Source organism: Hypanus sabinus, chromosome 6 (genome assembly GCF_030144855.1).
Source record: "Hypanus sabinus isolate sHypSab1 chromosome 6, sHypSab1.hap1, whole genome shotgun sequence".
Lineage (NCBI taxonomy): Eukaryota > Metazoa > Chordata > Chondrichthyes > Myliobatiformes > Dasyatidae > Hypanus > Hypanus sabinus.
This window is the reverse complement of record NC_082711.1, coordinates 62,474,168-62,498,949: the sequence shown is the minus strand read 5'-3', so window position 1 is coordinate 62,498,949 and position 24,782 is coordinate 62,474,168. Positions and strand designations below refer to the sequence as shown.

Genomic DNA, 24,782 nt, shown 5'->3' with positions numbered 1-24,782 from the left:
TTTTAGACAGAAGGAAATCTCTTGTTAACACATCAGCAATACTGGTGAATAGGAAAGCCAACCATGGAAGCAATACAATGGAGTGATACAATGTCTGATGCTCAGATAAAAATGTTATGCAGATGCATTGCAGGAGAAAGAATGGACCAGGAGTGATGAGGAATTATAAAAGTTCCTGCTGGTTATGTTCAGAATCAGAATCAGGTTTATTATCACTGACATGTGTCGTGAAATTTGTTAACTTAGCAGTTCAATGGAATACATAATAAAGAAGAAAAATAAATAAATAAGTAAATCAATTATAGTATATGAATATTGAATAGATATAAAGTTGTGCAAAAACAGAAATAACATATATTAAAAAATGAGTTAGTGTTCAAGGGTTCAAAGTCCACTTAGGAATCGGATGGTAGAGGGGAAGGAGCTGTCTCTGAATTGCTGAGTGTGTGCCTTCAGGCTTCTGTACCTCCTACCTGATGGTAACAGTGAGAAAAGGGCATGCCCTGGGTGCTGAAGGTCCTTAATAATGGATGCTGCCTTTCTGAGACACAGCTCTTTGAAGATCCTGGGTACTTTGTAGGCTAGTACCCAAGATACAGCCAACTAAATTTATGACCCTCTGCAGCTTGTTTTAGTCCTATGCAGTAGCTCCCCTCTCCAATACCAAACAGTGATGCAGCCAATCAGAATGCTCTTCACAGTATATCTATAGAAGTCTTTGAGTGTATTTGATGGCATACCAAATCTCTTCAAACTTCTAATGAAGTATAGTCGCTGTCTTGCCTTCTTTATAGCTGCATCAATATATTGGGTCCAGGTCAGGTCCTCAGAGATTTTGACACCCATGATCCTGAAACTGTTCACTCTATCCACTTCTGATCCCTCAGTGTAGATTGGTATGTGTTCCTTAGTCTTACCCTTTATGAGAAAACAATGACATCATTATGCACGTGCAGAGTAGAAAGAAGAGTTACAATGCTCTAGAAAGATGAACATCAAGTACTGGGAGCTGCATTTCCCCATGCCCCCAAGAAGTACTGGTCATATGGTGAGGAAAGGTGAATAATATTTGATTAAATCTATGTAAATTTGCTTATACTTGTTTGTAAATCTAGAATATTGGTAATTTGACATGTTTTACATGTGGATGCTTTAGATTTTTGTGAGTAAGGTACTGGCGCTGGATTGTGTGGTTGTGTGAAGGTCCTTATTGGCTTAGTAAGTTCGTCTTTCTAGTGATTGAACTACAGGCTTATGTAAAAGCTTATGTAAAAGTTTATTTTTGTCTTACTTTATTGTTTCATGACCAAGTGGGTTAATCTCTGATAACATAGAGTGAGTAAGGAGAATTCATTTCAGGGTCTAGCCTATACGTGTTTGGAAGTTAAGCACGTGTGTGCAAAATGAGTATACCTCTTAGTTAAGTTGAAATGTACTTATTGATATTTTTGATGAAGTGTATATGGTACAAGTTTGGTGGGATTCTAATGTTGTTTGTATTATATTTTTTAGAATTGCCACTACTGTGTTGTTTCTGTATATTTTGTTTTATTTATTTTCATACTGCATATGTAACAAGTTGATACACAAGTTTATGGACCGAAATTAAGCAGAGATTGTAACAGCAGGAACTGTGTTTTTTAAAAAAATCATTTAGTTGTTTTTATTTTGTTACCCTCTTTCTGTATTTAAGCATCTAAAACAGATAAAGAAACTAAAGACCGGAAAGAGTATTTGTTATCCTGAATGTGTATTTTTCTCAGGCTACAAAATTTGGGACCAGGAGTGGGGTAATTCCAAGCTATTTTAGAGGGTTTTTGAGTTTTGTATGCAGTACAATATACAATGGTGGCGTAGTGGCATCAGCACTGGACTTCAGCGCAAGAGGTCCTGAGTTTGAATCTAGCCGGCTTCGAACTGGTGATCTCCTATAAAAGATAATGTGTACAACACATTATACGGTAGTGGTGAAGAACAGGGCACTCCTTCCTGTGGGACGGACGGAGAACCTGTTGTCACGTGGAGACCATGGTAGAGCCTGGAGACTGGGCTGGGACATCTGGAACTGATGCCAGGACGTAGAATTGTGATGGTGGTCCAGAGCAACTGCTGCCATGAAGGCATCATGTTTTCTGCAGGAGATGTCAGCAACCCTGTTCCCAGGCTTGTTGCAGAGACCTTAAAGACCTTAAAAATGTTACACTCAGAGGATGAGCAAACTGAACATGATTTGAATGAACAAATTAGAGAATTGCGTAGTAGGCACGAGGAAGCCAGGGTCTATAGATAAATTAGGCAAAGGTCCTATGTATATGTTTCAAGGGAAAGACACATCGCAACATTTATGGAGGATATTGAGAAAGATGAGAGGCCTGTTCATGACTTTATTGAAGAAGTCGAATGGGTGCTTTGTGCTAGAAATCAGTCTGACTGGGATCAGTATGATTTTGTTAAGTCACTGCTCAGGAGTGCAGCTCTGGAAGAAGCACGTATGCGCAGTGATGCTGAGGAAGACCAGGCTGCTGACTTGTTCATCTATCTCAGGGAAGCTTTTAGTGACAACCGTAGTACACCCCCAGCTGTAGCATAGCTTCTGTAGTCACAAACAGCATGAGGGTGAAGACACAAGAGAATTTTCACAATACCTTAGCCCAAGCTCTTAACTTGCTACTGAAGCATTCCCCTGATGCTGTGGTCAATAAGAGGGCAGTGCTAAGAAATCAATTTATAGGGGGCATCAGTGATCTTTCCCTTAGAAGCGAGCTCCACAGATACATGTGGGACAACCCTGAGTCCTCAATGGTAGAAGTGCAAGAGGAGGTTCGTCTGTGGTTTTCAGAAGAGTCCTCAGGAAATGCAAAGACTGTAAAGTCAAAGTGTAGCAGTGGCCAGGCACAGTGCTGAATTCTCAAAGCTCAGGAAGCTATCTCTGTCACTCTAAAAAATGTCCTTAAAGTAGTTGCAGAGCAGGGCAAGCCATTAGTGAGTTGATTCAAGCAATGAAAGATCTTGCTCTACAGAGGGGTGTTGCACATGCTACTAGCAGTAGACCTAAGTTGCAGCCTAGGGTCTCAGAGGATGGGCAACCAATACGTTTCAAGTGTCAGATGGGAGGGCACATGGCTAAGAATTGCGCACAGAAGCGAAGCGCAAGAGACATAGAGCCCGAATCCTCCAGTCCTCAGGTTGTTGTGAGTTGGGCAATTCAGGAGAACCTCACAGACTCAGATAATGCATAGCCATCCCGTGACCAGTTGTTCCAATAGGAACATGTCCTGTCATTGAGCTTAAGATATCAGGTGTCGTCGTCCAATGTCTGTTAGACATAGATAGTCAAGTGAGCACCTTGACTGAGTAGTTCTTTTGAGAACACTTGAATGGAGAGAGTTAGGATTTGTCGTCCATTCCCGGCTGGCTTAGGTTAACAGTTGCTAAGTTGTGGCTTTCTAGTACTCAGGGATCCTGTTATCACTGAACAGATTATCACTGCTACAGGCTATCACTGAACAACCTGTCCCATGCATTGTAGGCAGGAACATTATTTGCCAATGTAGACAACTTGTCTGCATGGAATTTGACACAACCATTGAAGGAAAGTTGGATTCTGATTGGAGAGATGTTTTCCAGAAAGTGCAGATGCGCACTACTGAAAAGAAAGCCCTAGTCTGAGGTTTGGGAAAAGATACTGAGCACATACCTGCTGAATCTGCAGTTACCATTTTGGCAAGCAAGGCCTCCAGAGATGCTGGTATTGACCATAAGGTGTTACTTGAGCCACCTAACACTCCTCTATCCGGTGATCTTGTAGTTGTTCCCATGCTTGTTGACTCTCGTAGTCGGACACGGCCAGTACAGGTTTTAAACCTCTCTTGAGAGGATGTATGGCTCTCACCTAGGACTTGGCTGGGTATACTGTCAAAGTTAGAGTGCATAGATAGTGATCAGCAACGTTCTGTAAGATTTCAGTGGATCTCAGCTGGCACTGAACAAGTGAAACCCCAAGTTAAAGTCAATTCTATACAGACTCAACATTGGGGGTAGTGAAGAACAATAAGCTCACCTAAGAACTTTACTAGCTGTACCTGGATATCGTTTACAGTTGCAGATGAAGACCTTGGGTACACCAAGGTCAAGCATGAAATTCAGCTCATTGACGATGAGCCTGTTTCACAGTCATACCATCACATTCTACTTAATCAGTACAGTGAAGTTGTTGAAGAAGGGTGTAATTCAGGAGAGCAATAGTGTGTATGTTTCACCTGTAGTGTTGGTATGGAAGGCCGATGGTAGCATAAGACTGTGTAGATTATCAGAGACTGAATCATAAGACTAAAAAGGATGCATCCCTGCACTTGTATACTGATGAGTTTTGATACTCTGAGGGAAGCACAATTTTTCTCGAAAAATAGACTTTATGAGTGGTTACCACCAGTGGTGGTAGAGGAGCGCGACAGGCATTAGACCCTGTTTGGTCAATTGGGATCTACAATTGTCTGGGAACTTTTCAAAGACACATGTAGGCAACCGTGAATGACTTAGTTTTCCAAGTTATGCTTGTGTACTTGGATGATATCCTGGTGTATTCACAGGCTTTCCGGGAACTCTGGAGAGGCTTGGCATTGTGCTTCAGCATCTCAAGGAGACTGGTCTGAAGGAGAAATTGGAAAAAATCTCACTTTTTGCAGTTAGAAGTCAAGTACTTAGGACACCAGATATCAGCCAAGGGATTTGGCACAGATCCTGAGAAGGTCCTGGCTATTCATCAGTGGCCAGTACCATCTATGGTCAAAGACTTAAGGTCATTTCTCAGTCTTTGGAGTTATTGAAGACGGTTCATTCAAGGATTCTCAAAGATTGCAGGTCTGCTGCATGGTGTAGTGAATTTATGTCTTAAGCCAGGGAGTCCTGGTAAAACAAAGCAGCCGTTAAATCAGTCTTGGACGGAAGCATGTCAAACTGCCTTTGACTTGCTCAAAGAGAAAGTGACCAATTCACCGATCCTTGGCTTTGCTGATTTCACACAGCCATTCATAGTGGAGACTGAGGCAATCAGTCATGGACTAGGCGCTATTTTATACCAGCAACAGGGAGAGGCAAAGAGGGTTATTGCATTTGCAAGCTGATAATTGAGAAATGCTGAGAAGAATGATAGGAATTATAGCAGCATGAAATTAGAGCTGCTTGCACTTAAGTGGGCCATAGTAGAGAAGATTCATGGTTACTTATTAGGTTCCAAATTCACCATAATTGCTGACAATCATCTGTTATCCCACTTGAAAACTGCCAGGTTGATGCACCATCAATAACTCACTCTGAGACGTAAAGGTGAGATATCATCTTTTATTGACTGAAAGAAGGAACAAGCCGTGAGTGACCACCATACTACATCCTGGAGACTGAGAGGCCGGGCTCAGACCTCAATCGCCTTTATACCGGGGTCTGTGGGAGGAGCCACAGGAGCAGTCAGCAGGGGGCGTGTCCAGACAGGTATATGTAGTTCACCACACAGGTTGGGAGCGATTGAGCAGAGATGGATCTCACAGCTGTCAGTGTTTGACTTTGATGTTCAGTATCGTCCAGATCGGGGCAATACCATGGCTGATGCTCTCTCTAGGCAGCCATTTGCAGGGGAGACTGAACCTATCTCAGAGGATGCTGAATTCGATGGGTCTGGGCGATCTGTAGTCTGATCAATCATGGCACTGCTCTTGACCCAGCACTGGCTACCACTGGCCTTAAAAGCAGTAAGTTTAGGCAAACCTGATCTCTTGAAGCTGGTATTAGCAATGTAAGTGGTCTGATGCAAGGAAGCACCCAACCCTCCAAGCAAGACCCTGTGTTAACTGTCTTTAGAAACTTATGGGACCAAACCAGAAAGCGGAATATCAAGGAATGTAAAGATCTGCCTAACCTGTTTTGTCTCTGTTAAAGCGTTGTGACAGGGTCAGGGAGCTTAAGGAGTGTAGTTGAGGATGAGAAGCTCGGGGAATGTTATCAGCTTTTGCTACTACCAGCCTGAGGAGCTAAGTGTCAGGGTATGTACATGGCTCTATGGGCCATTAAGGCATAGAGCCCACTCTGCACTTGTTGAGAAGTATGTGTTTCTGGGTGGGCATGCACCACGATGTGTCATGGTGGATCAAAAGTTGTCTGCATTGTGTATTAGCTAAGATGCCGCACGCTAAAAACCGTCCCCCCATGAAATCATTTCTTGCTTCTAGGCCGCTTGAAGTTGCTGCTGGAGATTTCACTGTGCTTGAGCTGGCAGCTGATGGGCGTGAGAATGTCTTCGTAGTCACAGATGTTTTTACCCAAGCATTCCCAACTCGGCATCAAAAGGTGGATACCGCAGCAAAGGTGCTCTTGAGGGAATGGTTTATGAAGTGTGGTGTTCCTGAGAGGCTGCATTCTGATCAGGGCCATAACTTCGAAAGTGAGGTCATAGCTGAGCTCTGCAAAGTGTATGGGGTGAAGAAAAGTTGTACCACACCCCATCACCCTACTAGCAACGCTCAACAGGATGACGTGTGATTTGTTGCTTGCATTGCCTCTAGAAAAGAAACAAATCTAGGTGGCTAGGATTAGTGTATGCATAAAATATGATGCCTCACATGACCACCGGATACTCCCCTTATTACTTTCCATTTGGTGTTAATCTGCACTGGCTAGTGGATGCTCTGCCGGGGTGAGAACAGTCTGTGTTTAGGAAATATGACTGGAAATACACCGGAAATGACTGAGTGATGCCCATTGCAGAGCAAAAGAATACTCTGAATAAAAGGCTGTGGAACACATTGCTTTACAGGAGGATAAAATTCATTGTCCTAAGATTGATGTAAATGCACTGGTTTACCTCAGAAATAGGCCAAAAGGCCATAATGAAATCTAGGATGCTTGGAAATCTACTGCCTACAGGGTGGTAGAGGTACTGGACAGTGCATACACTGTGAAACCTTTGGAGGGAAGGCCTGTCAAGAGGGTGAAGAGGGTAGACATCAGGCCCTATGAGAACCTTCCCACCCCACTTCCTCAAAGGAGACTGTAAACCCCTGTAATTCAGGCTAGCCCTCCCCTGGGACATGAGTCAGATCCTGAGGATTCAGGGAATGGTGTGATATTAGTAGAAGATGTGTCAGAACAGGGTGTACAGAATCTCGACCTTAGCTATGACAGCTTATCTTTTGGAACTGTAAAATCGTCTGGAACTGAGACTATAGTCCCTGTGACTGCTGATACAGGGTCAGATGTTGGTAGTCCTGCTGCAGCACCCAGCAGGAGTAAAAGGTAAATGCTGGTCAGCACTCTAACCCACATCATGAACCAAGGTCAGTCCTAGATGTGGCCTCCATAAGTCCTGCAGCAGTGTCACAGATACTGGCTAGTCCAAGTTCAGTTCCCTTCAGAGAAGCAGTTGAAGACCATAAGACATAGGACCAGAATTAGGCCTTTTGACCCATCGAGTCTGCTCCGCCATCACGACTGATCCTTTTTTTCCCTCCTCAGTCCCACTCCTCAGCCTTTTCCCCATAACCTTTGATGTTGTGTCAAATCAAGAACCTTTAAAGCTGTACCCACAGCTGCCTGTGCTAATAAATTCCACAAATTCACCACCCACTGGCTAAAGAAATTTCTCCATATCTCTGTTTCAAATGGACACTCCTCTATCCTGAGGTTGTGCCTCTTATCCTAGATTCCCCCACCATGGGAAACATCTTTTCCACATCTACTCTGTCTAGGCTGTTCAACATTTGAAAGGTTTCAATAAGATCCCCCCCCCCATCCTTCTGAATTCCAATGAGTACAGACCCAGTTATCAAACATTCCTCATATGATAACCCTTTCATTTCTGGAATTATCCTTGTGAGCCTCCTCTGGACCCTCTCCAATGCCAGCAAATCATTTCTTAGATGAGGAGCACAAAACTGTTCACAATACTCAAGGTGAGGCCTCACCAGTGCCATATAAAGACGCAGTATCACATCCTGGTCTTGTATTCAAGACCTCTTGAAATGAATGCTAACATTCCCTTCCTTACCACCTGCTCTATCTGCAAGTTAACCTTCAGGGTGCTCTGCACAAGGACTCCCAAGTCCCTTTGCATCTCAGATTCTTGGATTTTCTCCCAATTTAGAAAATAGTTTGCACATTTATTTCTTCTATCAAAGTGCATGACCATGCTTTTTCCAACATTATATTTCATTTGCCACTTTCTTGCCCATTCTCCTAATCTGTCTAAGTCCTTCTGCAGCCTACCTGTTTCCTCAACACTACCTGCCTCTACACCAATTTTCATATCATCTGCAAACTTAGCAACAAAGTCAACTATTCCATCATGTAAATCATTGATATACAGTATAAAAGAAGTGGACCCAACATCAACCCCTGTGGAACCCCCAATAGTCATTGGCAGTTAACCAGACAAGGATCCTTTATTCCCACTCACTGCCTCCTAACAATCAGCCAATGCTCCAACCATGCCAGTAACTTACCTGTAATGCCATGGACTCTTAAACTGGTAAGCAGTCTCATGTGTGGCACCTTGTCAAAGGCCTTCTGAAAATCCAAATTACAACATCCACTGCCTCCCCTTTATTTATCCTACTTGTATTCTCCTCAAAGAATTTCAACAGGTTTGTTAGGCAAGATTTTCCCTTAAGGAAACCATGCTGACTTTGTCCTATCTTGTCCTGTTTCACCAAGTACTCCATAATCTCATCCTTAACAATTGATTCCAATGTCTTCCCAACCACTGTGGTCAGGCTAACTGATCTATAATTTCCTTTCTTATACCTTCCTCCCTTCTTAAAGTCTGAAGTGACATTTGCAATTTTTTGGTCCTCTGACACCATGACAAAGTCCATTGGTTTTTGAAAGATCAATACTAATACTTCCACAATCTCGACCAGGGTTCTCTTTCAGAACCCTAGGGTGCAGATCATCTGGCCCAGGTGACTTAGGTTTTCCAGTTTTTTGAGCACCTTTTCCCTTGTAAATGTAACTGGACTCACTTCTCTTCCTTCACACCCTTCAAAATCAGGCACGCTGTTAGTGTTTTCCACAGTGAAGGCTGATGCAAAATACTCATTTAGTTCACCTGCCATCTCTTTGTCCCCTGTTATTATTTCTCTGGCCTCATTTTCTGGTGGTCCTATATCCAGTCTCATCTCTCTTTTATTTTTTACATACTTGATAAAGTTTTTACCATCCACTTTGATATTGTTTACTAGCTTGCTCTCATATTTCATTGTTTCCCTCCTAATGATCCTTTTTGTTGCTCACTGTAGGTTTTTAAAAGCTTCCAAATCCTCTGTCTCCCCACTAATTTTTGCTTTGTTGTATGCTCTCTCTTTTGCTTTTACAATAGTCTTCACTTCCCTTGAAGACCACGGTTGTACTATATTGCCATCTGAGTATTTCTTTATTTTTGGAATACATTGATCTTGCACTCTCCTCATTTTTCTCTGAAACTCACACCATTGCTGCTCTGCTGTCATCCCTGCCAGCAGCTCCTTCCAATTTACTTTGGCCAGCTCCTCTCTCATACCACTGTAATTTCCCTTACTCTACTGAAATACTGCTATGTCAAACTTTACTTTCTCCCTGTCAAATTGAACTCAGTCATACTGTGATTACTGCCTCCTAAGGGTTCTTTAACTTTAGCTCTCTAATCATCTCCAGTTCATTACATAACACCCAATTCAGTATAGCGGAACCCCTAGTAGGCTCAACGACAAACTGCACTAAAAAGCCATCCATCCCATAGGCATTCAACAACTCACTCTCTTGAGATCCATTACAAACCTGATTTTCACAATCAATATGCATGTTGAAATCTCCCATGACTATTATAACATTGCCTTTTTGACATGCCTTTTTATTGTAATCTGTGGTCCATGTCCCAGCTACTGTTGGGACACCTGTATATAACTGCCATCAGGGTCCTTTTACCCTTGCAGTTCCTTAACTCAACCTATAAAGATGCAAAGTCTTCCGATCCTATGCCACATCTTTCTACTGATTTGATGCCATTCTTTTCCAGCAGAGGTTAAAAGTTCTTTGCAGTGAGTGAGTAATCGAGGACACTTAACTATATGCAGGGAAGAAATCTAATCAGGTGATTGCTGATTACTATTTTTTTGCTGAAGTGCACATATCTATTCACCCTGGTAATATTAAAAGAGCTGCTTGTGCCTTTAAGAGAAAATGGTGACTTCATCATGCACATACGGAGTAGAACAGGGTTTCTCAACAGGGTTCCTTGAGGGGTCGCTATGGGTTCTACAAGAGATCGTGGTTAATAAAAAAATAAACATCTTAATTTTGAACTTTGCACAATGTGTGATGCTAGCACTCACAGTGGTGGTCAGTCCAGTATATGGCAGTATAGGACCATGTTTATTTGCTTGAGCCCATTCTCAGTTTTGACGTGACTTCAGGGAGGCTGTTGGTAAGTGGTGAATGCTGTATTACACTGAGGGGTGGAATGTAGGCTGTTGAGGAGTGTGAAGTGCTTTTCCCAAACATCAAATGAACTTGCCCAACTTGGGCTGGGATGTCAGCCTCTCCTTCCTGAATTATCTCCCCCAACTTCCCCTTACTGACTGACTTATGGGAGCAAAGAAACTAGAAAATGGAATGAAATTTTCATTCTAAAGACAGTCCAGTGTGGCGATTTTTGAAGAGGAGGATTCTAGGCCTAGCCCTACGGACATTTCTGATGAGGTTAATGACGAAGAATTGCAAAATTCTGAGTCATTTCATTGCATCGGTGCAACAATGGATACAAAAAAAAAAATCACTTTTTTTTACAGAACTATAGAAGTTTATTTACAGAACAGAGTACAAACATTAAGTATTTACAAGGCAGTGAATAAATTCAAATTAAGAAATGATTATTCCTATCAATAAAACAGTCAATTCCTTCGGGGGGCACCAGTCCTGGAAAACCCCCACTGTATGCATTATGACTGCAAGCTCCCTCTCCAAGGACAGCCGGCCACGAATGTATCCCTGGGACAGGCAGTTGGCCCCGACAGAGCCCCTCAACTTTCCACAGCCTAGACCCGTGAATGGAAATCTTGGCCAGTCCCAGGAGCAAGCCCACCAGTAGATCATCTTTGCGACCCAACCTCTTCCGAACTGGGGGCCCATAGATGAGGAGCACGAGGCTGAAGTGCAACCAGAACCCGGGCAGCAGATACTCCAACAGGGGCTGGAACGTCTCACACTCCAGATAAGTGTGGTACACCGACTCCTCCCGGCCTCAGATTGCACAGGTGGACGGCGTGTCAGTGACCCTGCTTAAAACCTGTTGCACGGTACAGCAATGCCTTCCACTCTGGTGTACAGGGGAAAGACTCCTGCTTAAAAAGATTTCCTCTGTTGCTGGTAAAACAGATGGCCAAGGTGAGTCTGCTCAACAGACAAAGGCAAGTAAGTGCAAGATGTGCAGGAGCAGACCATACAAGAAACGGTTTGGGGCATCGCGGAAGGGAACGGTGGGCAGCCCTGTGAGGTGGCTCACATCGTGTGGGATCCTCTCCCACGTGGCGTCCCGAGGCCTGGGTCCAACGAGCTCTTCCGGTGGTGGTGGTGCCGCCAGAACCCCTGCACTTCCCTGAGCCCCCTCGACACCCACCGTGATGGGATGGGGACCAGTACCTCTCACAGTTGGAGTACCTCCCCCAACCTGTGCAGGAGCTCATCGGCTGGATGAGGTTAGACCTCATACCCAAAGCAAGGCAGTTCCCTCAAAGTGGTGCAGGGTCTAGCCTATACGTGTTTGGAAATTAAGCACGCGTGTGTGAAATGAGTATATCTTCTAGTTAAGTTGAGATGCATTTATTTATATTTTTGCCGTTGTGTATATGGTATGGGGTTGGTGAGATTCTAATGTTTGTATTGTTTTTTGATTTGCCACTGTCGGTATATTTTGATCTATTTATTCTCGTACTGCATATGTAACTCGTTGAAACACTAGTGTGTGTAAGCCGAGATTGTAACAGCAGGAACTGTGTATTTTTAAAATTCATTTAGTTGTTTTTATTCGATACCCTCTTCCTGCATTAAAACATCTAAAACAGATAAAGGAATTAAAGACCCAAAAGTGTATTTGTTGTCCCGAGTGTGTAATTTTTCCCAGGCTACAAAATGTAAAACAGCTTCAAAGTGGAATAGAGTGGAACTGAATGTGAAAAGGACAACTTGTCAGGAAATTGAGAGAGGCAGCTGAGGTCTGAAGTTGTTCAGTCTAAAGGGCTGAAGTGTTCCAAGGGCAGATTTCATTCACCCAGTCTAGACTTGTTTTTCCCAGTAGAAGAGGAAACATTGCATAGAAACAACAGCTGTTCCTACATTTCTTGGATTTTTCTTTCTTTATTTATTTTATAAAAGCATAAAATTGAGAACTACTCGATACAATACATACCTAACCTAAATCCACATTTAATCAGAGAGCTTCCTGTTTTATACCCATTATTTTGGACTGCATTACTGATATCTACATATCTACTTATCATAGACCTCTCTTATCATAACCCCACTTTGGGGGGCACTTTCATTAAGCACAAGTTCAAAAGAATAGCCAGAGTCAATGGATGCCTACTTTTCCTCCTCCGAATTACCACTAGGTTCAAATTGTATGGACTATTTGTCTTAGCATAAGACTACTCTCCTTTGTACGAGGGGTGATTGATAAGTTTGTGGCCTAAGGTGGAAGGAGTCAATTTTAGAAAACCTAGCACATTTATTTTTCAACATAGTCCCCTCCTACATGTACACACGTTGTCCAGCGGTCGTGGAGCATATGGATGGATTCCTTCTTTGTAGAAGTGGTCCACAGCAGGGGTGATTGATAAGTTTGTGGCCTAAGGTAGGAGATGAGTTATACAGCTCTCGTTACAAGCACGCGCATTTCAACTCTGAGTGATTATGCAGAAAGTTTGAAGTTAATAACTCATCTCTTCTACCTTAGGCCACGAACTTATCAATCACCCCTGCTGTGGACCACTCCTGGAGGTCCAAGACACCGACTTCTACAAAGAAGGATCCGTATGCTCCATGACCGCTGGACTAAGTGTGTAAATGTAGGAAAAATAAATGTGCTAGGTTTTCTAAAATTGACTCCTTCTACCTTAGGCCACAAACTTACCAATCAGCCCTCATATGTGTATACCCTTTTAAAATTTGACCAGCCAAACAGAATTTAATCAGTCATCACTGAGAACCCTCCTATCAGCCCTGGCCTGGCCAGTGAGGGAAATAGACAAGGCTAAGTCAGAGCCCAATGTCTGTGAGTCTACTGGAGGCTGGGAGGTGGCCTGTCCTGTGTTTGGAGGACTCTGTGTGTGTGAGTTGGTGAGAAGGAGGGAAAGAGCTTGTTTTATTGTTGGTATTTTGTTGCCGTTGCTGCTTATGTTGTTCTGCTCAACACTGGGGGCATGCTACTTTGCACCAGAAATTGTGGTGACACTTATTTGCTACCCCTAGCACATCCTCAGCTTGTGTTGGTTGTTGATGTAAAAAAAAGCATTTCACTGTATGCTTTGTTGTACATGGGGTAAATAAATTAATCTAAATCTAGTGTCTTTGTGTATGTCCATTTGCTTTCCAGGTAGTTCATTTTCTGTTTGCCCCCTTTACTCTTTGCAGGAACCATTCACTATCACAAAGCCTCTGTAACAGATGTAACAGCTGTCTCTGATTTACCCTATAATCATGACTGGCTCCTGCTAAATTAAATGGTATATAATTATTCATATCTAAAGATTTCACACATTTTGATTTTTGTTAGATCTTGAGTTACCACACACACACACACCCGCCCCCCCCCCAAGTAAAACCTAAAACCTGCTAATAGTGTAGAGCTAAATGAAATCACACGTCTGTGGTAAAATGTCATTTCCATTATTTTATTCATCAGAACAAAGGGAACTCCTACGAAACATTGTATATTAACTGAGAATCTTAATTAGTATAATATCTTAAAATGTTTATTATAATTAAAATGTAGATAATTATCTCAAAATTAGAATCCTTTAATTTCACTTTTGAATTGGTCTCATTGTCTGAAGAAATAAAAATTGAAGCAGGTGCTTAAGTTCAGTACAAAATGCAACAATTTTCAGCTGATGTATTTACTGTAAATAATATTCTTGCTTTTTCTGTTTCATCAAAATACCTGTCAGCAACCTTCAGTTAGATAGCCACTGATGAAGCAGATCTGCCAGTGAATCGCATTTTGTTGTGACAAACAGGATTTTACTATGAAAGGTTTCAATTGAACTAAGACCTCTTTTTATTGCATAAATGTTGCCTGATATCGGATACCCAAGTTCATTTGCCAGGTCAGATTACTGCAATCTTCTGCTATGCTGGAGAGTAAAAAAAATTTGCCTTTCTAGACCTATAAAAAGATAGATTCTGATTGTTGCACATGGTCAGGCATTAATCTACTTTGAAAGTTTAAACCTCCAAGTAAACATAATCTGCTGGGAATTTTCAGAAGGCCAGGCAAAATCCAAGGAGAGAAAACATTTCAGTTCACTAACTTCCATCAGAAATAACTTCTACTTTAAATAAAGAAGTTTAAATGAGTGAGGAAGGGAGGAGCGATAACATGACAGAAATGGTAAATTTGCAGGGGGAAAGAAATCAAAACTGGAGAAAGGAAGAATCAAAAGTTACGTGCAGTGAAGGTGTCAAATTTATTTGAAATTATAATATAAAAGTACTACTAATGACCTTTTACTCAATGTCAGCAAGACCAAGGAACTTATTATTGACTTCTGGAGAAGGAAACCAGAGGTCCATGAGCCAGTCCTTGTCAGAAGATCAGAAGTGGAGAGGGTCAACAACTTTAAATTCCTCTGTGTTATTATATCAGAGGGTCTGTCCTAGGCCAAGCTCTTAAGTGCACTTACAAAGAAAGCAGAGCAGCACCTCTACTTCCTTAGCAGTTTGCAAAGATTTGGCATGACATCTAATACCCTGATAAACTTCTATAGATGTGTGGTCGAGAGTATATAGCTGTGTCACAGTCTTGTAAGGAAATACCAATGCCCTTAAATGGAAAATCCCACAAAAAGTAATGGAAGTGGCTTAGTCCATCATGGGTAAAGTCCTCCCCACATTAAGCACATCTACCTGAAATGCTGTTGCAGGAAAGCAGCATCCATCACAGCGATGCATGTCACCCAGGATATAATCTCTACTCACTGTTGCTATCAAGTAGAAGGTACATGATCCTCAGAACTCACACCACCAGGTTCAGTAACAATTGTTACCCTTCAACCATCAGGCTCTTAAACCAAAGGGGATAACTTCACTCAACTTCACTTGCCCCATCCTTGAAATGTTCTCACAACCAATAGACTCACTTTCAAGGGCACTTCATCACATGGTCTCAATACTTACTACTTATTTATTATTATTATTTCTTTCTTTTTGCATATTCACAGTTTGTTGTCTTTTGCACAGTCTTTTGTCCAAGTTGATGTGGTTTTTCATTGATTCTGTTAAGGTTATTATTCTATAGATTTATTAAGTATACTTGCAAGAAAATGAATCTCAGGGTTGTATATGGTGACATATATGTACTTTGATAATACATTTACTGTGAACTTAGAAATAAAAACAGAGAGCTGAAGTTGTGTGACTAGTGGTGTTCCAGAGGGATCTGCACTGGGACCACTGCTGTTTGTGATACAGTGTGAATAATCTGGATGAAAATGTAGATGGGTGGGTTAGTAAGTCTGCAGATGATATGAAGATTGGTGATGTTGTGGATAGTGTTGAAGACTGATAAAGGTATAATTGGATACAGTTCAATAGTTCCTTTTAATATCAGAGAATGTATACAATATACAACCTGAAATTCTTACTCTCCACAGACATCCTCAAAACAGAAGACAAACCCCAAAGAGTCAATGACAGAAAAAAACCCATAAGAAATCCAAAGCCCCCTGTCTCACTCCTACGGACAAGCAGCAGCAAACAGCATCTTTTTCCCTTCTCGCACTTATTCTAGCAAAAAGCATCAGCATTCTCACTGTTCACCATACAAGCAACAGCACCCCCCCCCCCAAAGAGAGACCATGATCTACAGTCCATCAATACTAACTGTCATTCCAACAATTTGACATCCCTCAGGCTCTCTCTCTCTCACTAACAAGGGAGAGACAATAATCACTCCTTCCATAGTGAGAGGGGAGACAAACAGTTGCTGTTGCGATGTTGCAGTCACAGTCTCAGGCATTGCTTCTTATTTCAAGCTCCCCAACACGAGAATTGGCAGCAAACATCACTCATCATCAAGAGTGAGAGAGATGCAATTCAGATATGGGGGCACAAGTGGTAGAGGAAATTTAACTTGGCTAAATGTGAAGTTTTGCATTTTGGGAGATCAAATGGAAAGAGACAATATACTGTTAATAGCAAGCCCCTTAACAATGTTGAGATGCTAAAGGATCATGGATTCCAGTTCCATATCTCCCTGAAAGCAGCTACACAGGCTGATTGAATGGTAAAGAAGGCACAAGACAGTCTTGCCTTTATTAGTCTAGCAATGAATTTCAAGAGTCAGGAAATCACGCTGGAACTTTATAAACACTAGTTAAGGCTTTATCCAGAGTACTGCATTTCGTTCTGCCTACCCCATTATAGGAAGGTTGTGGAGGCTTTGGAAAAGGTGCAGAAACGGTTGAGAAAGATGATGCCTGGATTAAAGATACGTGCATAAGGATAGGTTGGAGAAACCTGAGTTGTTTTCTGTGGAGCAGCAGATGCTGAGGGGAGATCTGAAAGAGGTTTATAACATCATGAGAGGCATACATAGTCAGTATCTTGTTCTCCAGGGTTGAAATGTTTGATACCAGAGGGAATGCATTTAAGGTGGAGGGGGGTGGTGGGTAAAATTCAAAAGACATGTTTGGGGCAAGAGAGTGGTTGGGGACTGGAATACACAGACTGGGGTGGTGGAGGAAAATACAATAGAGGTGTTCAAGAGGCTCTTAGATAAGCCCATGAATGTGCAGGGACTGGAAAGATATGGATATTGGATCTCAGCAAGTCAGGCAGCATCTACGGAGGGGAATAAACAGTCAAAGTTTTGGACTGAGGCCCTTCATCAGGACTGGAAAAGAAGGAGGGAGAAGTTCAATGCTGCTGCCTGACTTACTCTGGGGCCAAGGTGCAAAACGTTGTATCAACAGCCACACTCAGTACAAAGCACATATAACAGATACAAAACAGCAAGCATGTGTAAAATATCAGTAAAATACAGCCACGCACAAAAAATATAGTCCAGACCCTGAGTCCATGAATGCAATAGAAGTCTACAGTCAACCACAATACAACTTGTCTTCTGCCCAGTGAACACCAACTCCAGCACCACCCCAGGTTCTCCAGCACTTGGTGTGTGTTGCTCAAGACTGCACCGTCTGTGGGATGTTGTGTCTAAGATTTGTTTAGTTGGCCATTTGAGTACTAGTTTAATTAGTTTGGCACCACATTGTGGGCTGAAGGGCTGTTCCTGTGCTGTAGTGTCCTGAGTTCTACTTACTAAGATACTGAAATGCTCCTTAGCACTGTTAAACAATCCTGAATCCAGCCTGTAGTACCTTAGTGGGAAAGTAAGGTTCTGTTCTCCAAGCTTACCTTGAGCTTCATGGGTAATAGATGAGACATCATAGTTGGAGTGGGATGTTTAATTAAAGCCAATAACAATACGTTTACATCATTGTGATACAGGAGATCTTCACTTTCAAAAACTACGTTAATATGCTGAAAAATAACAGCAGTCTGACATCGTTCTGTTCTGAGTTTGAATCTTAAGGGCTTTCAGGGCGATATAGAGGGAGGGCATTTGGTTAAAGAAAACCAGATTTCAAACCAAGTAAATCAGTTTATGTCTTCTATATCCTTTCTGGACAACAGACCTAACTACCCTCCACCTCCACCCTCCTCCATCTGGTGGAACTGGTTCTCACCCTCAATATTATCTCCTCCCACTTTTTCCAAACGCAAAGTGTAGCTATGGGCACCCGCATGGGTTCCAGCTACGCTCCGCCTTTTCACTTGCTATGCGGGACAGTCCATGTTCCAAGCTTATACTGGCAATGCTCACTGCCGCTTTCTATGCTATATCGATAACTGCATTGGTGCTGCTTCCTGCTCCATGATGAGCTCATCTGCTTCATCAACTTTGCCTGCAAAGGGTGCTGCTGTCCTTTTTAAACATTTTTTTTACGATCGCAAGATCCTGCAGATCTACCCCATCAATGAGTTGCTCGTTGGTGGAGAAACTGAAGGAGCTGGACTTGGTGTGGATCTGCTGCTGCTCACGTCAGGGAGGCTTCAGACGAGCGGGTGCATGAAGGAGGCGTACAGTCTAATACTGAGTGGCCATGTTAGTCGCAAGACCCTTCGGGACACGGTTAATGTGCAATGTGGCAAGTGCGATTCACTGATTTATTGGTGGATGGCAGGAGAGCCAGACGTAATGAGGGATAGGCCTCAGGCCTCAGGCAGCTGCAGCAGAGAGGCATCAGAGCCAGTGTGTTCCGGCAGGGGTGGTGCTGGAGTTGGTGCTGCCCCTACTGTTCACTGGGCAGAGGACAAGTTGTATTGTGGTTGACTGCAGACTTCTGTTGCATTCATGGACTCAGGGTCTGGTCTATATTTTTTCTGCGTGGCTGTATTTTACTGATATCTGGTGTTTTGTATCTGTTATATGTGCTTTGTGCTGTGTGTGGCTGTTGGTACAATGGTTCGCACTTTGGCCCCAGAGTAACACTGTCTTGTTTGGCTGTATTTATGGAATTTCATGTATGGTTGAATGACAATTAAAACTGAATTGAATTGAGCTCCCACCTTGCCTTCAAATTTAGTTGGTCTGTTTCTGACTCTCCTCTCTCTATTCTCGATCTCTCTGACTCCATTAATGGAGGCAGACTCTACAGATACTCTAGTCCAGGAGTTCCCAATCATTTTTATGCTATGGACCAATATCTTTAAGCAAGGGATACGTGGACTCCAGGTTGGGTATCCCTGCGGTAGACTTTATAACCCGACTGACTCTCATAGCCACCTTGGAGATAACACTTCCCACCTTGTCACTTTAAAAAATGCTATTCCCTTTTCTCAGTTCCTTCATATTTGCTGTACCTGTTCCATTCAAGAACATCTGAAATGGCCTCTTCTTCAAATACCAGGGCTTCCCTTCTACCACTATCAATGCTGCCCTCATTTGTATCTTCACAATTTCTTACACATCTGCCCTCCCCCCATCCTCCTTTCACCATACAAGGATAGGGTTGCCCGTGTCTTTTTCTACCACCCCAAAATCCTCCGTGTCCTGTACATTATCCTTCATAACCTGTGACGTCTATAACAAATCACATCTTTCCCTACCCCACCTCACTCCACTTTCTGCAGGACTCAGTTTCTAGGATACTCCATTGTCATCTCGTCTCTCCCCACTGACTTTCCACCTCGCACTTACCCCTGCAAGCTGCAGAAGTGCCTCACCTACTCATTCCTCTCCTCCCTCACAACTCTTCAGTCATTCCAGGTGAGGCCAAATTTCTCCTCCTAGTCTGTTGGGATCTCCTATTGTATCCGGTGCTTCCGTTTGGAGACCCGATGTAAATTGTGGGACTGCTTCATCAAATATCTTCACTCTGTCAGTCACAGAAGGCAGGATTCTCTGACTCCTACTCGTTTCAATTCAACTTCCCGTTCCCATTCTCACATGTCGCTCCGCTTCCACTGCTACCACAATGAGTCCACACTCAGGATGGAGGAACAACACTTCATATTGCTCTTGGGTCGACATGGACATCGATTTCATTAACCTCTGATAATTTATCCCCATTCCCCCTTTCTCCTTTTCCATTCTCCATTTTGGCTCCTCCTTTTCTTTTCCTCTTCTGCCTATCACCTCCCTCCGGTGGTCCTTCTTCCCTTTCTTCCATGGTCCACAGCCTTCTCCTATCAGATTCCTTCTTATTCAGCTCTTTATTCTTCCACTTATCACCTCTCAGTTTCTTACTTCATCCCCTTCACCCCCACATAAATTCTACAACCATTCATTTTCATAAGGAGTAACTTACATGGTGCTACCAAAGGCATGCAACATATTACTGGTGGTTCAAAAGCAACAGAATTTGATTCAAAACATTATTATTAAAGCTTCTTAAAAAGTAAATTGTGGTAAACTATCACTGCAAACAAAAAAGAGGCGAGTGAGGGCAAAGCAAACTTGAGAAATGTGACCTGCTGGTGTGTCACAAAATCGACGCATTTGGAGTTGGAGCCTGCTGGTTGCCGTGGACAATTCGGAAGGGAGAAGAAGGGATGGAGGAGTTCTGATGCCCATCCAACTAACCCAACTAATTAGGTCACCTCTCATCGGAAGATGAGATGTGACTTGACAGAGGTGTATAAGATGATGAGAGGCATTGATGGTGTGGATAGTCAGAGGCTTTTTCCCAGGGCTGAAATGGCTAACATGAGGAGGCACAGTTTTAAGGTGCTTGGAAGTAGGTAAAGAGGAGATGTCAGGGGTAAGTTTTTTACGCAGAGAGTGGTGAGCACATGGAATGGGCTGCCGGCGGCAGTGGTGGAGACGGATACAGGCTATGGGTAACTTGAGGTAATTTCTAAAGTGAGTACATATTCAGCACAGCATTGTGGGCTGAAGGGCCTGTATTGTGCTGTGGGTTTTCTATGTTTCTATTAACCCGGGTGTGAGGGTTAAGTGCTGAACTGATTTGAAGAGGTTGAGAACAGCTTCTTCAGCAGCAAAATCCAGATATGAAGCAAATTGCTAGGCTGTGTGTTCTAGGCCCAGAGCGATTTACCATGGCGAGGCCTAGGTCCTAAAGCGAGGTACAATCCGCTGTTTAGATGATCTAAATGCCAACCCAGCTAGACTGGAAAGGCAGGGTGTTGAGAGTCAGGTGAGGTTGGATCGTTCGAAGTGCTGAGCCAATTTGGAGAGGTTGAGAATGGCTTCTCCGACAGCAAAATCCAGGCCCTGGAATGTTTTGTTGCGTGGTTTGGATAATTTAAATGCCAGCCCAGGTAGTTTGGGAGTTCCTCTCTCCACAATACTAAGGCTGTGAGATTGCCCCCAGCTGCTGTGCTTTGTGTCTGTGAACTTTGCGGTGAATTCCCTGCTAATATGATGAACTGAATACCATGGCTTTGGGCCTACACCAGGGATTTGGATCAAAAGACTCAAATTAGCTTGGAAAGCTGTTGATGTTGCTCGCTTCTATTGTTTGCATGATTTGTTTTGTTTTTTTCTCTCTCTTTCTCTGTGGGAACTTGGGGTTGCTCTTAATTTTTTTTAAATTGGGTTCTTTCGTGTTCCTTGCTTTGTGACTGCTTGTTAAGCAAACAAATCTCAAGGTTGTATAATTTATACATCCTTTGATAATAAATGCACTTTAAATATTTGACTTACAGAGCTATTGGCACGTTTTTGGGGTTTTTGAGGAAACCGGATCAAGGGAAAAACTATAATGTCAGAGGAACATCATGCAGGCTCCTACAGACAGCACTAAGGGTCAGATTGATGGGTTCTCTGGGACTGTTGCTTGGCAAGGGGAGGGACCACAATATTACTTTTCATTTTCAGTTGTTTTTCAAGCCTGCTCTCTGAACAGGTATTTGCTACCTCCAACCTGACTAATCACTAAATTCAGGCAGCCTTCCATTCACTCTCTTGTGATAAACCCACTGCTCTTCATTTTACATCCTTCTCCTTGAACTCAAATATTTAATCCTGTTGTAACGCTAATGTCGCTAGAGCTGACAACTTATCACGTATTAACTGCTCAACCAGATTCTCCCACAAATGCACACAGCCTCCATCAGGAAATTGCTACTAGAGTTGGCTGAATGCACTTTTATATCTTCTTTCCTATCAAATGAACTTAATGACCATCTTCAGCAGTGTAGGATTAGAGCCACAGTGAGTGGCAATGTAGACCATAAAACCATAAGACATAGGAGCAGAATTAAGCCATTTGGCCCATCAAGTCTGCAGTCTAGAGGTTATACGTGTTGAGTTTTTTTACGTTTATCTTTGTACTTTTACCCGACCATTCACACGTAGTAGAAAACAATGAAGTTTCACCAGAAACTTCTTTCTCTCTTATTCTTTATTTAAAATGGGCTCACCCATTTATGACGGGGGGGGGGGGCACTTTTTTTCTCTTAAAGGATTGTGAGGCTTGAGCACTCTCTTTCACAAAAGGTGCCAAAAGCAGATTCTTGGAATAGTTTTAAGTTAGAGGTAAATAGATGCTTGATAAGAAAGGGGGTGAAAGGCTATATGGAGGAAAGGCAGATCAGCACTTCCATTTAAAACAGCCATGAACTTTGTTAATAGTGGAGCAGGCTCAAGGGGCCAATGGTCAACCCATGTTCTTTGTTCATATAGTCTTCAATTTTTCCTTGATAAGAAAATGTCACAGCAACTTTGTACCTTCAGATTAGCTATCCACGTTTTGCCAAAGGTCTATATAAATTTAGGCAAAACTTGGATATCTCACCTGAAGGTACAAGTTTGTTCTGACATTCTAGCTTCTGAAGTGCCCATCTCTGAGCTGATGTTATCAATTTCATAGCAAGGCCAAAATACTCGTGGTATGAAACTAATAACACCAGCTCAGGGATGGGCACTTAGGAAGCTAGAATGGAGGAGAAGTCTTCCCAGCTGAATGTGCGTGTGGGAGATAGGAGTAGGGAACCTTCTCTGCCTCCCTAATCCCAATCCATCACCACTTGCTAGAAGCAAGATCTTAAACCAGCCCCTCTGTTTAGGACTCACTTTGAGATCCAAGAACATGGTAGACGGATCAATTGGCCCAGTCCTGGAAACGTCAAACACTGGGAAGCCTGCCAACAAGATTCTGTGTGCCATGCCACAGTACACAGAGGACTCCAGTTCCAAGTTGTGTCGGAACTTTGTGCCAACCATGCAGTTCATTCTGTCAGATCAGGGATGAGTGACCATCTCCATAAATGTGACACTATGGCTCAGAATGGTGGAGTCACTGCTGAGAGTTACATTGCTCTTCCAAAGGAGCCCAAAATGTGTTCAAACTTATAATTTACGTAATGCGCACTTATAAAATACTTCAATGAGAATTGATAGTTAAGAATATTGTACCCTGCTCTAGCATCCCTTTATAAAAGGTTGTGGAAAGTATAAGGAGCATGGGGAATAAGTCCAGCAGACAATACCAGGAATGTACTGGGGAGAGTTGAGATATACATAAGACAGGTGGTTGTGATGGGATTTTTAATATTATAAAACACTTCATTGAATAGGAAAAGACTATTTTGCCTCAAACATCAATTAGACATAACCCCTAAGGAACAACTGGAGACAATTGTTGAAGCATGGAATGTATGGAATGGTTGAAACAGAAACAATTGCATTTTTCAAAGGAAAGTTTCAAAGTCGTGGCAGACACGGGATTGCAGAGACAGAACTGGACAGGTTTCCCTTTGTGTAGTAAATCTCTATGGCACTGGAGTTTAACTCCAAATGGTGCTATCTGTAGAGTGAAAAGCTCTCCCATTTAGGGTTTAGTTTTCTGTGTTCTGGAATCATATTAAAATGTTTTTTTTTGGAACTAAGGATAACACACCACTGTGCGTTGTGAGCTGCATTGCAGAAAAATCTAAAATACTGGTGCAACCTCACCGTGTTCTGCTTTGCGCTGCACACAAAATAAATGTTAAATTTAACCATAAGAAACAGCAAGATGAATTAACTCTTCTCTTTATGGCTGTTAGTATAATTGAGATTCAGACGAAAAGAAATAAAAGACCAAATGCTTGCTCCCTTCTTCCACAGGGAATTTAACTTTCTGTTTCAGTCTGGCTAACATGGTACTAAAATTGTACAGTAACTGATGATCACATTTCACACCCTAAAAAATAACATTTGCAAATTCTCACAAGGTAGTAAATAGGTGGAACTGAATTAACAAGATGTAATTTAACTGAGATACATAGATGACTTCATACATAAAGCATTTTGGAAAGTTCAGCTGAAGTTTGAGATTGTGATTATATGATATGTTACATATTCTGGTAGTGTTGGCACGTGGCCTAGTGGGCAAGGCATCAGACTAGTAACCTGAAGGTCACTGGTTCGAGCCTCAGCTGAGGCAGCGTGTTTGTGTCCTTGAGCAAGGCACTTAACAACACATTGCTCTGCGATGTCACCGGTGCCAAGCTGCATGGGTCCTAGTGCCCTTCCCTTGGACAACATCGGTGGCATGGAGAGGGGAAGGCCTGCAGCTTGGGCAACTGCCGGTCTCCCATACAACCCTGCCCAGGCCTGCGCTCTGGAAACTCCAGGCGCAGATCCGTGGTCTCTCGAGACCAACGGATGCCACCACCACATGTTCTGGTAGGAATGATTATTTTTATGTACCTTTTATTCTTTTACTGAATCATTAATTTTGAAAAAATAGATGGACATTCCTTCTCAAGTATAGGGATCACTTGCGTACTTCCTATGACATAATCTTTGAAGTATACTGCTGTTGAAATGCAGAAGCCAGTTTGGACACAGCTAGCTCACAATAGCAAAGATCATCTGTTTAATTGTTTCTAACTGAGGAATAAGTACTGAATGGGACATCAGGGAGAGCTCCTCTGTTCTTCAAAAATATTGTGCCAAAGGATCTTTTATGTGGATCCAGTGTATTAAGCAAGTATTTGCTTAATGGCAGATTTAAGGGATGACAGCATAG

At 42.6% G+C, this 24,782-nt stretch overlaps 1 protein-coding gene across 3 annotated transcripts in view; it reads left to right on the top strand.

Annotated features, from left to right (window-relative positions):
• LOC132395525 (transcription termination factor 1, mitochondrial) overlaps positions 1–13,105 on the top strand; it is a 170,228-nt gene extending 157,123 nt beyond the window's left edge. The window contains exon 5 of one of the 3 annotated variants that reach the window (XR_009512640.1): positions 12,974–13,105. The gene's annotated coding sequence lies outside the window, so the exon portion shown is untranslated. Of the gene's footprint in view, positions 1–6; positions 1,292–6,221; positions 6,311–12,973 lie in introns of those variants that run through there. The other 2 variants (XR_009512643.1, XR_009512641.1) reach the window with 2 other exon arrangements.
• The last annotated feature ends 11,677 nt before the right edge of the window (positions 13,106–24,782 follow it).